The 20,858-nt window shown below is 34.4% G+C and overlaps 1 protein-coding gene across 1 annotated transcript in view; it reads left to right on the top strand.

Annotated features, from left to right (window-relative positions):
- The first annotated feature begins 3,228 nt into the window (after positions 1-3,228).
- LOC121725563 (lachesin-like) overlaps positions 3,229-20,858 on the top strand; it is a 103,607-nt gene continuing 85,977 nt past the window's right edge. The window contains exon 1 of the mRNA XM_042112576.1: positions 3,229-3,339. The gene's annotated coding sequence lies outside the window, so the exon portion shown is untranslated. The remainder of the gene's footprint in view (positions 3,340-20,858) is intronic.

Genomic DNA, 20,858 nt, shown 5'->3' on the forward strand with positions numbered 1-20,858 from the left:
CTAAGCACGTTATGCATGATCATACGCCGAATCTTAAGTCAAGTACATTATCATGGCCAAAACTCCCACTCCCACAGATTTAGTGAAGTCCTTATAAATCTTGTAATACCAACATACCGACGTTTGATACCAGCTGGATCGGACGTTCCGCTGGATTACAGCGGTGAGATTAGTTCGAGCTATCGAGCTATTTTCGTTCCGATGAGCTAGTTGAGTTGAGTGGTACTAGCGCGTAAGAAACGTTTGTCATTTACTAAGGAAAAGAAAGCTCCACTGAGCTTCCATCTAATTTTTAGCCGACTTCAAAAAAAGGAGGTTATCAATTCGACGCGTATGTATTAAAATGTTTGTAAAATTATCATGGTGAATTAAGATTTTTGTATTTGTATTAATTGTGTGTAATATTTCCAGAACTGCCCAGTTTTTGCCTATGTTAATCTATATCAGCTTCTGAACAAATGTACCAAATTTCAAAAATGTATGTATGTACGTATGTTTTTATGCTAGTGCACGCATATCTCCGGAACTACAAGTCCAATTTAAGTGATTTTCTTTTTATTGTACCAGGTATGGTTAAAATTAGGGAATACTGCAAGTTTCATCAAAATCGATTCCGTAGTTTTTGAGATAGGGAATTTTAATTCTTCATTACGTAGAATTTGAAGTCGGTTTTATTTTTTAAGTACTATTTCCGGTGCATTGCTGGCCAGTGGCCTTATTATATATTAAAATATATAATAAGGCCGGCAATGCACCTGCAGCTCTTCTAATGTTGCGTGTGTGCGACGACGGTAGTTGCTTTCCATCAGGTGACTCGTTTGCTCGTTTGCCCCCTTATTTTATAAAAAAAACTATAGATACATTTTTAGGAACATTAGGTTAATTAATAAATCGATTTTAATAGAAAGATTTTACGTCGCTCATGGACGCTTGCAGCAAGGCCGGCAAGTTGCTATGATCGTATAATTTTAATGTAAAATATTTATACAATTTAATTCTATTACTTGCCTGAAACACTCAAAGTGCTTAAATACCCATTAAAATCAATATTCAATAGCTATGTCCACACTGTGCCTATTTTTTTTTATCAAGGGCATGCGTTATAGCGAAAACAGCGCACGTGAGGCATGCCAGCGACGCATGCGCTCTGACTGTATCCAAAACTTTCGCTTTGTTCTTTTTTTTGAATTTCTTATGACCAAATAAGCCGCACATATTCCACCCAGTAAAGTGTTCTCGTCGTACATATGTTACAATAAGCTGACAGACCCTGCAACTGAACAAAAATTACTATGTTGGCGTTGCGGTCATTGACGCATTTAATTATTGAATGCGCCAAAATGAAAGTTCAATGAAAGAAGATGACGAAAATTGAAGATGAAAGTGGATAGTGTGAACACACTACAATGAAACCAACAAAAATCCCCTATATCTCAAAGAAGTCAGATCTATTTTTCCTTAGTCTATGGCTATATAAATAAAAATGAATCCATAAATTCCTTGGTCACGAGATCATGCGTAAACGGCTGGACCGATTTCACTTATTCTTTGGTGGAAAATTACAAAATTTAAGATTATTATTTCTAATCTAATATTAGCGCTCTATCTGGGCAATATGTATAAACTTATTTGATGTAAAATTATGACATTTGACATAGAATTGACAGAATGCTTTTTTTGTGCGACGGCATGGCGATGGAAGTTGTCATGATGTCATACTTATTTAGTCACTTCAATAAAAATATGATGGGCAAAATCGGAAATACTTTATATGGCAAAACAACGTTTACCGGGGCAGCTAGTTTAAAATCGAAAAGATTAAATTGACAAAGTTTTAACGCACACGCCGCATGCGCAATTTTAAGCCTTTGGGACACAAAAGATGTAAGTCTTTTGAAACAAGTTAGGGCTTTATTCGTCGAGTGCAGATGCGACTGAGTGTTGTTTTATCAAATTGTTTCTCTTTATGCAGACAACGCTGCTTTTTATTACGAAGTGCACAATGCACATGAATGGAAAGATACCAAGAAAAGGACAAGGTTCAGAAAACATTTTCGAGCGTTTCGTTTGGTATTTTCTAACACTTTCTTTGACTTTAGTTTTACATACACAACGAAAAATAAAATTAGAATAAATTATAAAGAGTAGGTAAAATAAAAAATAAGATAAGTGCAATAGTCCAAATTTTATAGTAATTAATTGTATTTTTAAGTGGTATAATTCAACCAAACTAGAGATTCGACTTCAAACAAAAAATTGAATTATAAGTTTCAAATTTCAACACTTTTCTATTGATATTCTATTGTCAAAATATTGACTTTACTTTTAAAACATAATTCCTGCGACAGTCTCAGATTAATGAAGTCAAATGATGACAGACTGGCCATGTAATAATTGTCTAACATTATTTAAGATTCAATAAAAAAAATCGATTTTCAATTTGACAACAGACTTCAACCATAAATAAAAGAGTACAATTCGTGTTTATAGGCTTGTCAATCAAGATCTCCTAGTGGGTGTGTTGTAGTGTGTGTAATGTTTTATTTGTAAAAAAAAATTATGATAAAAGTATAATTTCAATATAATAATTATTAGATCGATGCACTCCTTCACCATATAAACTATAGCTGTGCAAAATTTCAATCACCTACGTTTCCGCGTTTTTTGTCAAATGGGATCCAAAGTTTTTAGCTCGCGTATTAATATTAATATGTAGATTACTTAAAATACATTCATAAACGTTATATACTTAATACGTATTTATTTACCTAATCAGTGATTTATGTTCTACTTTATTGATAACACAAAATACAAGAAATATTACTTACCACTAAATTACTACTTACCACTTATTACGTAATTACAGTATGACACCGGTAGATACAAAACTGCAGCGTAGCTACCAATGCCTCTTACAATAATATTTATCAAAGTAAGAGGGTGTCTAAGGGTCAATTCACATTGCAAAGTCGCGAGGCGTAGTGATGCAACTTCAAATGAGACATTCAAAATTCGAACAGGCGGTCAATGCATCCCATTGCATCAACGCGTCGCATTGAAGCCGACCAAAACGCACCAGCAAACCCGCAGCGCGCACCGACTCATTGCCCAAAAGTCTGAACAGAGTCTCCTCCTTAAAAAATGTTCATTCCACCTAAAGAAGTGGCTTCCAAAATCCCCATATTCTCAAAGGAAGCTCACGAGTGTCAGTAGTTACCAGACCTCGGGCGGGGATGGTCGCGTCGCGTCGCACTCCCAGCTGTATCGGTGAACACGTAACTTTGTGACAATGTTGTGTGTGGACTTATGACTGTGTATTGCTTTCCTCGTTGGTTACAAGTAAGTGAATTTTTTGAGGAATATTGAGGGGAAACAATGGATTTGTTTTTGATAAAATAAAGTTGGAATTTTTTTCTTTATTTGCAAAATGATATTGTGTTACAAATTAATAGTTGAAGTAATTAAAATGCTTATTTTTGATTTTACAACCTGTTCTCTGCTTTGGAAGTCATGAAAATAATCTTTATTCTTTTACTTCATAAGCAGAGAACAGGCGCAAAAAAAAGGCAAAAAAATATTGAATTCAAAAATATCTATCACATATTATAAGTCTTTAGTAAATAAGTTTTATTTTTTAAAGTATGTATTTTAATTTGTATTAGATATTATTATTTATCTTTAGTAAACATTTAAAAACGTGGTTAAAATGACAGCGTTACTTTGTTTTTATTATTGTTATTTTATTTTGATCGATTTAACTATTCTTCTGGATTATCAAAATACGGAAAAAAGAAAAATATTACAAGCATAAAATAAGTATTGAAAAAACATTCAGAGAAGAAAATTTGCTGGAAATTGTTAAAGTATCGTTTATGATTCTGCACGTGACATTATAATATTATACTTTTTTTCCTTATCGCAAAGTGGATTTCTTAGTATTTGTGTTAAAATTTCTCCCGAATTAACAGGATAAAAGGATACATAAAAATGTTTTATTCATGGAGCTGGGAATTATAACAGGTTTTTAATGCGCGTAACGCGCGGCTCTTACGATTTTAACGATGCTCTCAATAATGGTGGAGTCCATAATGAGAAATCGACAAAATCGTTTAGAATTTTTTACATTTTTTTGATATATCTGATACATCAGGTTTGTTGAATTTAGTTTTGGGAAACAATCGGATACTATAGACTGATAATAAAATAAGGCATGTATTTAAATCAATATCCCTTTTCTCGATCATTATATTTGTAAGTTTCACCAAAAATACTGACTGACTTGCACACTAATTATGCACCCTAAATAATGCGAATTCAGCATACTATTTAGAGTTATTTGCGAAACTGTTTTACTGAACGAATAACTATTATTAAAATAGTATATCTAACAATTTCTTAGTTCAACAAACATACTACAACTTTTTAAAGGAAAACCATCACCTAAATTACTTTTAGGAACATCATTTATTCTAAATAAAACCCAATTTAATCTGTTATGTTCATATAATTAAGAACACATAAAAATCATCTATAAATAAAAAAAATATCAGACTAAACTTTGGCACAGTGAATGGTAATCAGTTTATAAACAATAATAATAAACAATCGGCAAAAAGCGAGTTGGATTCGCGCACAAAGGGTTTCTTACCGATATTGGCGGGAGCTACGCTGCGCTACGCTCCCGCCTTAGCCGTCTAACCTAACCCAATCAAGTTGTATTGGGCCAACATTGCTATTAATTACTTAAGAATCATTAATGAATTTATTAACCCATACAATTACAATACAGTAGTGAATTTTGATAATTTTTCTTAATTTTTATCAAGAATCCTTGAATTATATAGTTTTGTAATGATAAAATCTTTCACCATATCTCATTTAATTTCATAATTACCAAAAATCTTTGTCGCTACCACAGAAATAGATCAAGATATATCTGTGGTCGCTAAAGAGTGAAGAGCTAGCGCAAAGGAGTGAGTGCGGCGTTTGATGAGGAGGCCCCAATATGTTTTTCAGTAAAACAGAGAAACATAAAAGAAAATAAAGTTAGGTTAAAAATATTTTAGTTGCACGATTTGTCAATTTGTAGACTTGTTTTGATAATAGAAATTGATTTTATTGTGGTGCACCTTTCGATATCGTTTTTAGAAATTCCGTTGTAAGATTGTCCAATTTAGAGTGCAAGTTAGTATTTTTGATAAACAATTTAAATTTTAATTTTACAAATAATATTATATCCGATGTATGAACCATATTTTTGGTGTGAATTCGGTTATAAAGGTCGTCTCGTTTTGTATGATATTTAAGTTTTTTTTGAAGGACATGTTCAGTTAATCAATTGTTTTTTTGATCAGCATTAGTTTTTCTGGTATGCATTCAGTTAATTAGCGGAGTTAAGTGTGCTGAAAAATTATTCTGATGTGCATTTAATAATATCCCATAAAATAATGTTAACGTACTTAAAGAAAAAAAAAACAAAGAATTTAAATAACTTTTATGCTGGATGTAGTTTGTATAATATTTTGGTCAGATTTATTAATAATAACAAGAATATTATTAACGTAGGCACAAATTATGGTTTTGTCTTCAAATAATAATATCTAACATGTCTTGCAAGAATACCTAAAACCAATCTAAATACCCTGTATCTTGTCCACACACAAGAGGAGAAAGCAGCCCTCACTAATACAGGCTATGGATCGGGAACGGACTCTCGCGTCCTCACAATCCATGAAGCTCAGGGATTAACGAGTCCCTCGGTGATCATCATACAGACCAAGTCCCGAAAGCTGGCAATCCATGACAGCGTTCCTCATGCAGTTGTAGCCATATCCCGGCACACTAACACCTGTGTCTATTACACTGACACTGATGGAGACGCTGTGGCAAGCTTCATAAAAAGAGCCACGGAGGTGTCAACCGAACACATAAGAGATTATAATATAAAAATGGCTATAAAAGACAGGAACGATAAAGTCCTAAGCCACATGGCGGGTAGATTCGACACAGAACGATGTCTTTTTAACAACCTAGAAACTCCACCCAGCTTGAGTGACCCCTCTCCACCAAGCCAATGTCACAACATCTAAAGGCAAAGGGTGGAGCAGCATAAAATCTAAGGAAATCGGAAAATGTCGGATCTACTGGCCGCCACACCGACTGGGACCTCACCGTTCAAAACATTAATATTATTATTATGCAATCTATAAAACAATAAATGTATATATTTATTTATTATACGTATAACATATTATACTCTATTCTATTAAATATACATATACACATATATATATATATATATATATATATATATATATATATATATATATATATATATATATATATATATATATATATATATATATATATATATATATATATATATAAAAAAAGTGTCCATGGCGTGATGGACCACAATTAATTAAAATTCATAATATTATTTCAATTATCCTTGGTGCGAAAAATCTAAATAATAAAATAACAAAAAAAGGATATGGACGAACAGTCTATAGACGGCCCCAATTTAATAATAAAAAAAAAAAAAAAAAAAAAAAAAAAAAACATGTCTTGCAATCAAAAATCGTTAGTCCACCTACGAGATCTAATATAGTCTATATCTTATTATTTGTCCTTTGTATAAAAACACAATAAGACTTCGGGTAAAATATACTTCTTTATACAGCATAAAATTATCACAGAAATAAAATCTCTCCAGACATCTAGGGGATGACAGAAACGAGTCGGATATTATACTTCCTTGAGAGGAAAAAAAGTTAGGAGACAGCATTAATAAGTGCTATAAAGATGTCAAAGCAAAAGAATAAAGAAATTTAATCTTTGCAAAGAAAGTACCTGTAGGGTAATGAAATAAAGAATTATGACATCCGCACCGTTTCCGCAAGTCTACGCGACTTTTACGCCGTAGCGCTACGCCGTAGCAGCGCTACGCCGTAGTGGCTCTACGCCGTAGACTAATATAGCACTGTCAACCACACAAATAGGTTTAAATTTCATTTGAGAGAATTAAATTCCGTAAGAAAACAGCTGAAATCTCGGGTATTGAAATTTCGCGTTTCACCAAGTAAAAAAGTGCTATTTTTGCAGCGAATAAATAGACGTTAGTACATATTATTGTGATGTAAGGGCTAAATATTTAACGTTAATTCATACACAAAATAAATATATTACAGTACAGTAAATATACAAAACTTATAAGAATTGCAAAAAAATCACTGGTCGAATAATAAAGAACAGAAAAATAAAGAAATAAGATAGAAATTTGTATATACATAATACCAAAATTTCGCCACGAAATTTTTACGTTACAACACTTGAGTTCCGGCATCAAAAGGTCAATGTTTGAAATGCTAAGACGCTCTCAAATTAAGCATTTATTTTTACATCTTTCTAAAGCAGAAACGTATTTGAAAATTTAAACAAAATCATTATTATCAGCAAGATAAGAACGAGAAAAACAATATTTTCTTATTCGAATTACATTATACCACGTGGCTCATATTCTTATTAGTCTTCCTAGAAATTCCTTTTATATATAAAAATATGTACCTGAGATAATTATTATATTACAAGTTTTTTTTTATTACAACACGTCACTTCGTAACGGAAAGTTCTAATACCGGTAAAATAATAAATTTGAATACTAGATGACGCCTGCAACTCCGTTGCGCCAAAAATCGTTTATCGCGTGAGAACCATAAAATATCCGGGTTAAAAAGTATCCTATGTCCTTTCCCGGGACTCAAAGTATCTCCATAGCAAATTTCAGAGAAATCGGGTCAGCGGCTTGGACGTGAAGAGGTAACAGACAGACAGACTTTTAAGTATTAGTATGGAAGTATGCATTTTGCATTAGTATAGTATATTTATTACTTCATACTTTCGCAGGTTTGGCGGTACCCATAATACGCCTAACATTCCTGCATCGCACTATCGAAGTTTTCTGAGCGCGTCAATATAATAATTATCATAGACATAATATATAGGTATATATTATGTCTATGATAATTATATTGACGCGCTCAGAAAACTTTGATATATTTCAGCTGTCGTATATAATAAATACGACAGCTGAAATATATCACGTGCGCTCCGGCCTGACCGAGCATAAGGCTGCGTTTTCACTGAAGTGGAGCGGATCGGAGCTTAGCGGTGCCGAATTGACCAATCACCATGCTCGAAATCTTCGCTGTCATTCCGCTGGAATAGCACGATTGGTCAATTCGGGCACCGCTAAGCTCCGCTCCGCTTCAGTGGAAACGCAGCCTAACACCTCGCTCGGTCGGAAGATCTTCCTTTGTGGCCACCACGCTTATCCCACACAGGATTCAAAGTAGCACCATCAGGCGATGTGGTATTTTAAAAAATAACTCCCCAGTTTTACAAAAAGGCGTAACATCACCAAAACTCATTTACATCGGCAAAACAAAAGCATTAAAGGCGCATTTAATGTTATTAAAGCAACACTATCCGGAGCGCGCTGCGGTAATTCTAACTACTTACAGAACAACGGAATTATTTTAAACGGGTTTTATCTTCCTCTTAAAATTGAAGAAACAAAAGTACGGTGACATGGATACGAGTTTTTTGTTTAAAAAATAACAAGTGCGCTCGAGAATTAAACCATTATTGGAATTAAGTATACAGGATGTAATAAAACAAAGTGATATAAATACTTTAGGGCAGGGGTCACCAATTAATTTCACTCGGGGTCCGTTTTAAAACATGAAATGACCTTCGCGGTCTACAAATTTTATATAAAAAAACTAGACGCTCCGCGCGGCTTCACCCGCGTAAGTTAGATATTTCACAGACAAATTAGTCCACAAAAAAAAAAGACTATGATCCTTTACGTGGTCTACTTCATATCTGTGTGTAAATAACAAAAAAAATCTAATTCGTGAGACAAGCCCTTTCAAATAATTTCCCCCGTTTTTTCCACATTTCCCTCTATTTCTTCGATTCTGTTAGGCGTAGTGTGATAAAATATAGCTTATAGCCTTTTTCAATAAATGGACTATCAAACACTGAAAGAATTTTTCAAATCAGGCCTAGTCTCTTAGTTCCTGAGATTAGCGGGTTTACTAAAGCCCTTTCAAATAATTTCCACCCGTTTTTTCAACATTTTCCTCTTTTTCTTCGCTCTTATTAGTTGTAGCGTAATAAAATATAACCTGTAGCCTTTCTCGATAAACGGACTATCTAACGCTGAAAGAATTTTTCAAATCAGACCAGTAATTCCTGAGATTAGCGCGTTCAAGACCTTTTCAAATAATTTTGCACGTTTTTCCACATTTTCCTCTATTTCTTCGCTCCTATTAGTCTTAGCGTGACAAAATATAGCCCATAGCCTTCCTCGATAAATGGGCTATCTAATACTAGCCACTAGCCATGCTTCGGCACGAATGGGCCGGCTCAACCGGAGAAATACTACGGGCTTACAGAAAACCTGTGTTTCGCCGAGTTGAGTGAGTTTACCGGAGGCTCAATCCCCTACCCTTTTCCCTTCCCTACCCTTTCCTATAAAAGGGAAGTGAAGGGAAAAGGTAGGGAAGGCCCTACCTTCCTCTATTCCCTTCCCTACCCTCCCCTATTACCCTATTCCCTCTTAAAAGGCCGGCAACGCACCTGCAGCTCTTCTGATTCTGCGAGTGTCCATGGGCGACGGAAGTTGCTTTCCATCAGGTGACCCGTTTGCTCGTTTGCCCCCTTATTTCATTAAAAAAAAATTAATTCTCGGTTCTCTTGTAAGCTAAGCCGCAGTTTCAAAACAATGCAGTAACGTGCACTTAAAACATATCTTTGTAAATTAGTTTGATTTTAAGGATACCACTACTCTTCTGTATCATATTTATACTGTGTAAGTAGTCTGTGATATTTATTTAACTGGCGCTTGTTAGTAAACATGGCGATAGTAAATACCTGATAAAGTTGTTACTAGTTTACGGTAGACTACTCGGTAAAACAAATACAGAATTCAATTTAACTGATTTCATGTGTCGTTTTACAGTGCCGGTTTTAGGTGAGATGTCTTCGGCGCCCAGGATGCTAGTAGTGTTAAAAAAGCCCCTGTTTATCCGGCGCCCTGGACGGTCGCCCAGCGTCACCTCCGAAGTTATTTACGAGTTTATACAGTGTTACATTAAAAAGAGTACCTATTTATATAATAATAAACAGTGGGACATTTTAATAATAGACCGCCCAGACCTTCAAGTATCAAAACAATTCCGCATAACGTGATAGAGCACGTGTATTGTTGGTTTAAAAGGCATGGGTGGGTTATTATATTTGGCTGACTAGCCCTAATGAAATAAGTTATTTCTCTATTTTTATATCAAGTATATGTACTTGAGCTAAAAGTTCCACGCATAATATAATGAAATAATACAATAATATCTACTCAAATTAATGGAATGAAATTGATAAGTCAAATCAAATATCAAGAACTTTAATTGAACATTCTTCCTTGGGAACCGTTCAAATTCCGTGTGTCCTAATTTAAAAATGATATTTCATAAAGTTTTTTCGAATCTATCGCTTCGTTTAAAACGGCGCCAGCAGTAAAAATGTCATGAACACATTGCATTTGAGCAGCGGAACAGAACAAGAATGCCTCTTTGTTCGCGAAAGAACAAAGAGGCATTTATATGCACACTAAGTTATGTTGCAAGTAAATTTTCCGACAGCTCGTCCAAATTTAAATGAAAATGTGAAACCGTTTGCTATTATCTATATCAACTTATGTACTATTATAAATGCGAAAGCCTGTCTGTTACCTCTTCACGCTGCTTAACCGATTATGCTGAAATTTCGCAGGGAGATATTTTGAGTCCATGGAAAAGATATACAGGGTGTAACAAAAATAATGATAATACTTTAGGGTGTGTACGTGTTCCTTGTAGAGAGTTCACTGTGAAAGTAGCAGCAGTACCAGCAAGTTTTCACTTTTGTATGGGAAAACTCGTGACGCTCGGGCCCTTGCCCATACAAAGTATTATCACTTAATTTTGTTACAAACTGTAGAATACTTTTCATCCCGGAAAATGTACGGTTACCGCGCGATAAATGCATTTTGGTGCAACAGCGCTGCGGGCACTAACTATTGACAATATAATTATGTGATCTAGTCATCAATTGACATTTTCCTTAATTTATCATTTCTGTCCCTAGAGAATTATAACAAAATTTATATAAACGTCTTTATTTACACAATTTTTAAATTATCGTAATAAATTGGCAAAATATATAGAAATATAGAAGTCAAAAATACCATTGACATCTTAAATAACGTCTTCTCTTCTTTCTGCGCTGCTATAATATTCAGAGACCACAGTAAACTTTAAAATATAAGGGGCATGTACATAACCTAACCTAAACCTCTTTATTTTGTTGCACCCTCTTTAAAGGTATATGCATAAAAGTGATCGCACATTTATCAGCACTCACGCGCCGCATAATAGAATTCGTTGCATGAAATAATGATTGACGACCTTTGTGGCTGAGTGGTGAGCGCGTCGGTAGCTCAAGCCGGAGGTCGTGGGTTCGAATCCCGCCGACGGAACAAAGAGTTTTCAAAGTTCCCGGGTCTGGATGTGTATTAAATATGTGTATGATATAATAAAAATCTTAAATATATGTATAGTATAAAAGTATTAAATATATTTCCGTTGTCTGGTACCTGTAACACAAGTCCTTTAGGTACTTAGCACGGGGCCAGACTGACGTGGTGTGAAGCGTCCATAGATATATTAAAAAATATATATATATGAAAGGTCGCACATTACTCCGCACAGTACGCGTCGCATTTCGTGTATTATGCGGCGCGTTCGTCGCGTACGGCGCTGAAAAATGTGCGCATGCGATCAGCTTAAGACGCTAAGGAGATGCCAAAATTTACGGTTTTTAGAGCCTTATTAACTCATAATTTGAAAGCTACAAAATTATATAAAAATACAGCATTAATCTTCAATATACAATATTCCTTTCTCCGTTATTAATTTCCTATTTTTGTTTCTAATACTCATGATGATATCTAAGTAATACCAATTTATTCAAATTCAAGCGTACATTCAGAATCTCCCTAGTATTTACAAATTACGTTTATTTGAAACACACGTCAGTAGATCGATAATTTCATTACTTACATATTATTTGCCGTTTGAATTTTTTTTTGGTCAATTTTGAACTAATATAGTAAAAAAATAGGATTTTGGTGCGATCTCGGCTACGCGGCAAATGTATGGTCAAGGTCGTTTGCTCAGGGGATGGCTTTAAGTATGTCATATATTTGGCACTTAGGTATTCGTGTTTTAAAGTTTCCCAGGTAAACAGCAACCAGCAATAATTTTGCACTAAGTGATCGTCTGCGTCTCTCACACTTATCACCTTACAAAGCGATGCCGTGGATTCCGCACCGGAACTGGCCTTTGTACAACGATATTAAGTGAAAAAATCTTGATGCTTTTGAAAGTTGAGTCTCTGACCTAATTGTAATGTACATTGTACACTGTACAGTGTACAGGTTTGTTATAGTTTTGATTTCCTTGGTGAAAGTGAATATTCTAGATTCACATAGTAAATTATCGCTTATTAGCGATCAAGATAGTATCAATATGATAATAATAATTAATTAGTGGTGAAAACTAATTCTCTTTAACTAATATAAATATTTTTCCACAAATAACTTTACAATGTTTTATCTTAGTCTGGCACATTAAAAAAAACGATTGACAGACAACGACATCATAGAGAAAAATAATACACGCGAAGTCTACTACTGTTTATTAAAATTGCCATGAAATTATATTTTAACCTCATGTTTCTGTTGACTTGAAAAATTCTAAATGGAAAATATTAATATTATGTCCTAGAAGCTCAATTCAAATTGTAAGGAATTGTCAATTTATCCTAAAGTGTACCTTTCTATGATACCTACCAGTAGATCGTTTAAAATATAAAATTAAGAGGAGTCCACACCGCCGTTTTTCCATACAAACGTTGTCCCCTGTTTCCTCACTGGATAATGCCGGTAGAGTTATAATTTTTTTCCTGAATATGTATGGCCACTATTAGCATGTCCCTATGTTTTCTTTTTTTTTCATAATGTTATTATTAAAAAAGATAAGAACGTCCAAAAACCCAAAGAAATGGCAAGATTTTCCTCTGTGTTCAAATATCCAGAAAACAAAACTGACTAGAATATACAAAAAATAAAACATAGGAACACAGCTCAAGCCTTGTTTTAATTTTTAATGAAAAAAGTACTTAAATCGGTTTAGTTTTGGAGAAGGAATCAGCGGACAACGAATCGAAGATTTTCTGTTATTTTATTAGAACTTTTGTCGTGTTGTCTCTATCTGCGGTGGGAGACTTGAGATTGGTGAGACAGGAATACATTTTCGAATACCTATTTTCAATTTCTCTCGCCCCTGGTGTATCCTCTTAACTAGCTATTTGACCGAGCTTTGCTCGGTATTCGATAAAACACGAATAAAATAACATTTTCTAAAAATGATTCCTAGCTAGATCGATTTATCGCCCCCGAAATCTACTAAATTTAACATACTAAATTTCATCAAAATCGTTGGAGCCGATTCCGAGATTCCAATTATATATTTATATATATACAAGAAATGCTCGCTTAAAGATATAAGATTAATATAAGCAAAGTTTTTGTATCGGTTTTAGAATTACGATACAGATGAATACGACACAGGAAAACTGATAGAGGTTTTGTTTAAATTAGACTTTGCAAGATGGATTACCGGGGCCGAGTGGTCTTGCATCGTGCATGTTGGAATTTTATCTATGAAAATATAAAAAATTCTTAGCATATTCCTCGATACTTCATACATGCACTAGCTTTAAACAGAATAATCTTCGAAGGAGCTTCGTATTTGGAATCCAAAATTGAGTCGATATCAAAATGAGAGGATATATAGACGGAGTTGGCGCTCGAACAGACTCAGAATATATATTATGTTGTTTCTGTAGAATGCACCAAATGTTAAAACTCACAAATCTTGACCTCAACGACTGCAGACGTGAAACGTACATACGTAAGAATGATCACGCACAATTCAATAGCGCTGCTGGTCTCATCCTGGTCGAGCGTCAATTTTGTCGAAAGCACCTATGTCGTTTTGTTAAATCTACACACAAGATCTGTCGATAGTATGACTCATCTTCATTTAGTATATACGCTATCCCAGAAGCAGAATTTTATCTCACATTCAGAGCCGCGGTGCGGTCTTCTGAAAATTTGGGAGATTATTATACGTGGGAGAGCCATGCTTCGGCACGAATGGGCCGGCTCGACCGGATAAATACCACGTTCTCACAGAAAACCGGCGTGAAACAGCGCTTGCGCTGTGTTTCGCCGAGTGAGTGAGTTTACCGGAGGCCCAATCCCCTAACCCCTACCCTATTCCCTTCCCTACCCTCAACTATTTCCTTCCCTTCCCTTCCCTACCCTCCCCTATTACCCTATTCCCTCTTAAAAGGCCGGCATCGCACTTGCAGCTCTTCTGATGCTGCGAGTGTCCATGGGCGACGGAAGTTGCTTTCCATCAGGTGACCCGTTTGCTCGTTTGCCCCCTTATTTCATTAAAAAAAAAAAAACTTGTGTAGGTACAAGGTAGGTAAACATTTCGTTACTATAGATAGTTTAAGAATATATAGTTTGTTAATATTGAATATAATATATTATGATGTTCTTTATGTTAATGTGGTACAAAAAGTGTAACTATAATACTGATTGATGCTGGCATTTTAATATGCAGTTATATTTGAGCTTGCGGTGACTCTTTAGTATTTTCGAATACAAGAATGATAGAGTCTAAAAGCTCTAGTTTGTCCCCATTCGCACAATCGCCTCAGTCAGTATATCTGACGAAATTGACATTTGAGTTTTGACTAAGTTTTTTGGCTAAGGCTGGCCGCATTGATTTCGTATTGATTTCCTAATGTGTGGTATTTCAATTTGGAATTCTGTGAGACTAGAGGTGGCTTACGGATATTTGCCGCGAGCGACCGCGACCGACATAAATTCATACAATTTATGATATAGGCATAATATAGGTTTCACTTTACTATGCCACTAGCTTTTACGCCGCCGCTGGCGGCAGCGTGGGTCGCCACACAAATATCAGTAGAACATGATACCTTAATAATGTATGTCATAGAGTAGCATTTTATTTGAATTTTTATCGGTCTCGATGCCTAGTCTACACAAACCAAAAAAAACATTGGGAAAACTGGACAAAACCTCCGTTCTTCGAATATTTATCGGTAGTGCTTTCTTTGTTCCTGTAGGTACGTGAAGGTTCTCCCGCCAAAATTCATCCCACTCACGTCAAGCAATAGGCACTGGTATAGTGTATGTCATAGAGTAGCATTTTATTTGAATTTTTATCGGTCGCGGTTGCTCACGCGCTGTCTGGCACTCAAAACGTACATACGGATTTCGTCCCGTTCCGAAAACGTGTGCGTAAGTATATTTTCTACTGATTCTACACATTCAGATTTTCGAAAACGACTTCGGAAATCGAATACGGAAAACGTGTATAAGCCTGCCTATCTACCTAATCGTAAATCGCATCTACCTATCAATTTGTACCGGATTCCAAAAAAAATACAAGCCAAAATGAGTTCCAATAAAACCAAAGTGCATATAGGGAAATTCTAGTGATTTAATTCACAGATAGGAATGCTCCGTCCGATCCCGAGCGAATTCGCCGAGTCACAGCGGTCGGAACAACAATGCAAACTCCGAAGTTCCTAACTTTATCCCACCGTCCCGCAGGACGTCGTATGTGACCGAATAGCAGAGCAATTATGCAATGCTATTTATGCAACACCCAAAGCCCTCTACGCTTAGAACAGTATAAAGCCCTTTGATTGATGATAAAGATTGATTTCGTAATTCGTATCACTTTCCTCCTAAAATACTTTCTCTCCGTACAAACGAATTTAATATCAATGGGCGAATTGCACATAGACGGCCCCAAATTACGTAATAAAAAAATATATCAAGAATAAAATCAGCCAAACTAATTCAGCCATTTTCAAATTTTAGCGAGACTAACGAAATTGAAAATTCATTTTAATCTGTCCAGGGAGATACTTTAAAAAGAAGAGATTTGTTTATTTTTTTGTTTGCATGAAACAAACTTCAACATTACAGAAATATAGTGGACGAGTCCACACAGGTTTCATTTACTTCATACATACGTGACTTCTAAGTTTAATATAATTTATTATTTCAAATTCAAAATTTGAAGTAAGAATCAAAATATAGGAATAGTTTGTTATTACTAATAATAATCGATTACTTTATAAAACATCCCCTTATATTTTTTACCGATTTGAATCGAAAGTCTTATGTGGCAGTTAAGTACTAGTGTTCGGTGATGATAATTATAACAAGAAGATATTTTTGTGTAAATATATTATACAAAACCAAAGTCAATTTATTAAGCTCAGCGGCACCACAGTTCTACAAGATGTACACTTGAACAATTTTCTGCAGTAACATTTCACGACAAACTTTACTTGAAACTAGCTACAGCAGAATTTGGATACGTATTACAAAGCTGTAAGAAATAGAACGAAAATTAATTACTAAGATATAAACATAAGTACTATATAATATGTTTGAAATAATAATGAGGCTTATATTATAAATGTTCGTCAAAATACACTTTCGCCAAATCATCATTTTTCCTGGCTTGCGCCTATAATAGCGCTCTTAAAACTTGGCGGTTTTAAGAGTGCTATAAGAAGTTTTGTGTTTTATTAAATTTGTGATGAATCTTCAATTATTTTATTAGATGAACGACTTTACGAGCAATAAAGATTAACAGTTCCGGTGTAGCGCAGATTAGGCAGTAATCGCCGAGGAGACGGGACTGGTGGCTATTTCCCTTAATGTTTCATTTAAGATATAGTTTAACTTAGGATTTGAGAACTGAGAATAAAGTATTGTATTTATTGTAACATCAGCTTTCAGATATTATTGATTCATAGGCAGGTGGCAAATTTACGTAATTTGGTCGAGGTATGTCAAGACATTATTATTCGTAATGAATGGCAAGTGGCAGCTGAGCTTGACATTAACCGACCAAATTACGTAAGTCCGTCATCTGTCTATGAGTCAATTTATCTTATAGTACTTACTTTTTACTTTTTTTTATAGATTACTTACAGAGCTTTTTTATAGGTTTCTTTTGTTTATAGAGTTGACTATGACACTGCTATATTATTAATTTTACAATTTCTGGGTTGTATCAATAAAAATAGATACGGTTTTTTAATCCACTTATATGTGAACAAAAAAAGAATTTGAACCGACAAGGTTTCGTCAATGTGACACAGCAAAACTTTCTCTAATATTGGACATTCACACAAAAATGATGACACAATAGAAGAATTACTAACTTCACAATGGAACGCTGAAAGCTAGTACAACTTAAATTTGAAGTCACTAAGAAAAACACGGAGTGTAATTAAAATTGAAGCACTAGAGCGGAAAATGTAAAATGATTTTCTGAATAATCTGTGTATTTATGTAGTCAGCCCAGAGTACGTTCTGAGGCGGGCTTAAATCTTTAACCCGTTAGGTTCTGTGTCAGAGTTCGCGTGGGTAAATGGATTTATGTTACTCTTTTCCATTGTAAGATTTTTCAATTATAATTTAATATTATGCAGCTTTTCAGTTCTGCAATTATGATTTCAGCTATAGCTAAATTTATAAAGCTAAGTTTAGTTGCGAGAAATAACATTAGTGTATGTTTAACTCCCAACTAAAAAGGGTTTTTTTGAATGTTTTTTTTTGAGATAGCAGCAATGATATTCTACTTATACAGATCTGTTACGTTCATACTATTTTCCGTTTTAAATCTCTTCTGAACCACATTGACAAATTTGGCAGATAAGTGAAACAAAAGATACGAAATGCCATTTACATAAAAAAGACAGACTAAATAAAAGACGACCCAATTGGGTCGTACTTGAAGCTTCACAACGCGCGCGGTAGTAACATATCTGCTTTGAGTTTTTTATATAATAAGATATCATTGGATAGCAGTGTTCTTATAGCAGCACTTTATCACCATCAACCCGCTTTATACCGGAAAATTAGGGTTTTTTAAGAAAGTAATTAGATGTTGTTTTCAAGTATCTTAATTTTATATTATTATAATTAACTAACTGTAACAAAAGACTGATAATGTTTCACAAATTACGTTTGTGTTTATTTTTTTAGCACGCTCTAGAATTCCAACGGCTGGTCGAATTTAAGCATTAGATTTGTCTTGTGTTTGGGAGTGACTCCCACTGGTTTTCTTCTAAGATAAAGTAAAATCATTTCATATTACACTTAAATAGAAATTTACACACGTAAGCAAATAAATTTAAATAAATTCTGCGAATAAACAGAAAAGGTCTAAAAAATACACTTAGCTATTCCGAAGCGCACTTTTTATTTTGCGGCAAATTATGACTCGCCTCGATGCCTAGTCAACACAAACCAAAAAAAACATTGGGAAAACTGGAGAAAACCTCCGTTCTTCGAATATTTATCGGTAGTGCTTTCTTTGTTCCTGCGAGTACGTGAAGGTTCTCCCGCCAAAATTCATCCCACTCACGTCAAGCAATAGGCACTGGTATATTGTTGAATTCATCGCTTTGTTCCCCGCACCTGGGACTCTCCCGTTGTTCGCAACTGGGACACATGGACCGCGTCTTTTCATTGCAATTGTGTTGCATCGCATTGTCTCGTTCCATTTATTCTCCACATTCGGTGACAACCGCCTTATTTGTATGCGATGTTTCGAATTGTTCTTAAATTTTTGATTCTTGAAAACTCCTCACTTTGGTTACTTCTTAGGGTCAGTGTACAGTGCCATGTCGCGAGGCATTTTAGCTGCCTGTCCGAATGGCTCATTTTAAAATGCTCATAATATTCGAGAAACGGGAAAGCTATAACCTTATAAAGCTAAAACCTTAGCTTTTAGTTTTTTACTTATTTAATTTCTGGATAAGCAAACTGGACTAATATGGGGAGTTGGACTAAAATATATAAAATAAAGTATATTAGGTATGCTATATACTTTAGTTACTTACAAGTTTTATTACTTTTATTTTTGTTCCAATTACAAATCAGTACCTCGAACTACATTAAGAAGTAATAAATAAGTAAATAAGCACTTAGCTGCGTCGATTTATAAACGTCGCCTTAAATTAAGATTTATGTCCCGCTGTTTTTATTTTTTTCGTTTTCGATTTTGTATGGACTGAAAAATTCAAATTTAATATCTGTAGCCTATTAATATTTATGTACTAAAAATACGAAATTAGGACCATACTTACATTATAATAATTCTCACTAATAAAATTAAATTACACATCGAAAACTTTTGAATATATTTCAATTTAGAAACATGTGAAAGCTTTAAAAAGCGAACCGAATTATTTGAAGGTTTGTTTAATAAAGCCTGTAAATAAAATACACTTTTTGCTGGCTGTAAATGAAACATTTTTAACATCAAAAGAGAATATAGGTGCGGTGGAATCGTGGTTTTTTGCTGGGCATATGACAGGTAACCATCTATCATGCAGATATCGCTTTATGCACTATGTATGGATGTTTCAACAAAGCATTGTTACAGTTCTTCAAATTAGTTTTATTTTACTCGCCGTTATAAATCTACACTGGATATAACGAATTTACTCTGGTCTGTTTTGTCTTAGTCAGAGAGGTTTGATTGCTATGCTGAATTTCATAATGTTGTTTTTTTCGAGGCTGGTATTGTTTAAACAATCCAATTAATAGATAAAACGATGTTAAAATATGCTCGCACCAAGTCGCCGTCATTAAGCGAGAACATAAAATCTAGTAAGTAAATAAAAAAAAGTTCTGAAGTAGGTACTATTGCTGAGAAACTGTTTTTAAAAGAATGAAAGGGTTGAGAACAACAAGAAAATATTAAATTAAGAAACGATTTATATCTTGAACGAGTCAAGTTTTTGTTACTACTAACAAGTAATGTTTAAAGAAATAGAACTTCATAATGAAGATACAAATGAGAGAGGAATAGCTTGCCTCAAAGGCGAGTGAGGCCTGATAAAATTGAAGTGTATATTGTTAATACAATATCACTTCACTTTTTTCAGGCCGTAATACCTAATCGTTTATGTTATTTAACCTTGATTTTATTTAATCTTTTATCTTCTTCCGTGATACATTTTAAATTTGCAGTCTGGTTCTTGTCACATGAGAACATAATAATATTACTACACAGGGCGAAATTTGATTCGAGTCCCGGGACAGGACAAAGGATATTAATTAAAAATGTGTAAATATTTTCCCAAGTAATTAAATAGGTGCTGCGCAACGAAGTTATCAATATAATAATATAATAATATCTGTATAAATAAAAATAAACTTTACCTTTTGCTAAAACTCGAGACCGGCACAACCGATTTGGCAACTTTTTGCTTTGAAATATTCGTGGAAGGTGGTTCAGATAAGGAGGGAAGTAATAATAAGTTCGCCGAGTCATCTATGCTAAGCTAAAATATCGAGTAAAACCGTATGTGAGTAACATACGGTTTTGCACGATATTTTTACTCCAAATCGAGTAATAATTACTGTGTGGAAAAAAATCGAAAAATCACAGCTCGATGGCTCGCATAGAGCCAGCTCGAAGGCTTACATTACAACAAACCAGCTCAATGGAATTAAATATATCGATTTAAAGTAAAACTATTGAGCAATGCTGAATATGTGGACGAAAGCCCGAGCCGCAAGTTTTGTTTGACGCTATTGCTCGATTGAGCAA

Source organism: Aricia agestis, chromosome 3, assembly GCF_905147365.1.
Source record: "Aricia agestis chromosome 3, ilAriAges1.1, whole genome shotgun sequence".
Lineage (NCBI taxonomy): Eukaryota > Metazoa > Arthropoda > Insecta > Lepidoptera > Lycaenidae > Aricia > Aricia agestis.